Below are 1,988 nucleotides of genomic sequence, written 5' to 3' on the forward strand. Positions count from 1 at the left end.
CTGGATATGGTTACAAAAATAAATAGGCAGTCGCGGACAATTGTCCAGGGGTGGTCCCGAAGGAATTAACCCCCAAGCGGAGGTGTGAAAACCGTGCCGAAATCTGAACGGCACCTGGGTGAGGTGTCTAGAATGGTGACTCTGGGATACCGGGCGACCTCTCAGAGTACGCAGCCTTATCCTTGCATGCGGGGCTCTACAAAGATGGACGAACCCCTTTCCCTAGCTTCTCGTGGGAACAACAATGACAACACCAAACATAGTTGTAGTAAGTGCGGTTCAAAACAACAGAACGCGCAGGGCTCCCGACAATAGGTCGGCCAACAATGACGACCAATCTAGAGCTGGGGGAGCCAATGAAAATGGATTCAATGCGATGGATCGGCGGGATCTCGCAACCTTTGGGTGGACGGAGCGACTGAATCACGACTTTCTAGAGTGCTACGATGCGAGTGTGGCCCCTGAACGGGGTTACATGGCACGGCTGCATGCTCTGTGGTGCGAGAAACACTCGGAGCAATCGCACTTTTCGCAGGAACGTCTGCGAAACCATGTTGAACTACTCCGTAAAAGGGGCTATGTAAGCAGAACGCCTACTCTACCACAGCTAGAACAAGCCGGCAACAGAGGAATAAAGGCGACAATGAGACCAACCGCAGGCAGGCATACAATAGATGAAGAACAATGCTTTACGACCCGGAGAAACATCAACACCAAGGTTTCTCTCAAGCCTAAAGATCTGGCTGAAATGGATGACGAGCTTCGTGGACATTTTTCCGGAGAATTCGACCTCTGTACTATCAATTATAGATTTTAAGATCGTTCATGTAAAATACATGAGTGACCATGTACTTTCGTTCTGCAGGTTTGCTGCAAAATCACCCGTCCGAATGGCGAAGTGCTAGAGATAGTGGAAATAATGTGAGGCGAAAGATAAGTGGGCTCAGGGCGTCGCCCTGAAAGACACCATGAGATAGTAAATCTGGTTTTCTAAAACGCCATTAATCTTTCTATGAACCTCACAATTTTCGGATGAACCTTTAAGTTTTCCAAAACACAGATGATAAGTCTATGGGAAGTCGAATCGAAAACTTTCCGGTAATCAGTCCAGGCCATCGATAGGTCACGCTGGTAGGATGCACCATCTTTGCAGACACATCTATCGATGAGCAGGTTCTCCCGACGAAGCTTTTCATCTCAAAAATACGCTGTATAAGTCTCAGAGTCGCAGATATATTCTTTCACCCCTAAAAAGCGCCCGCGCGCCTTGCGCTAGCCTGCCGATGCTGCCTTTTTTAATATGTTAATCTTTAAACGCGTTTTTCTTGGTTTCATATTTTTCATAATTTCCAGGAAGATAACTCAAAAGGTATTTGATCGATTGAGTTCTCCTTGCATACAAATATAGTTGAAATGATTGTTTCCTGTTACCGGCTTGTTGTGGTTGTAGTAGAGTAGGCGTTCCGCTTACATAGTTCCCTATTTGGAGTATTTTGGCATGGTTTCGCAGACGTTGATACTAAAAGTGCGATAGCGGGTGTTCCGTCCACCTAAGCGTCCCGAGATTCCGTTGATCCATCGCATTGAATCCATCATCTGGAAACTTTTTAACCTGCGCTTGCGTCGCGCCAACAACCCGATTGGTCACTGTTAGCGCGCTGATTTTAAATTACATAAATATTGAGAATAAATAGTTATAATAAATAATGATTGAAAAATGCTTAAATAGAATTTTTGTGATCCTGAAATAAGATTTTGGAGTGGCAGATAAAGAATTCGATTTTAAATAAAAAAGAGGTTATGAATTATGAGTTCAGAGAAATAAATCATTTTTGTTTGTTCCAATGATTAATTTTCTATCTGTCGAATTTTAGTATTAAATTTTTGTTTATTTCTGATATAGTCACTTAAAATAAAATTACTAAAATTACCGAAAATAAATTGAGAATGATTAATTGCTGCACTGATAATTGTTATATCATAAATTT

The sequence above is a fragment of the Belonocnema kinseyi genome, chromosome 6 (assembly GCF_010883055.1).
Source record: "Belonocnema kinseyi isolate 2016_QV_RU_SX_M_011 chromosome 6, B_treatae_v1, whole genome shotgun sequence".
Classification (NCBI taxonomy): Eukaryota; Metazoa; Arthropoda; class Insecta; order Hymenoptera; family Cynipidae; genus Belonocnema; species Belonocnema kinseyi.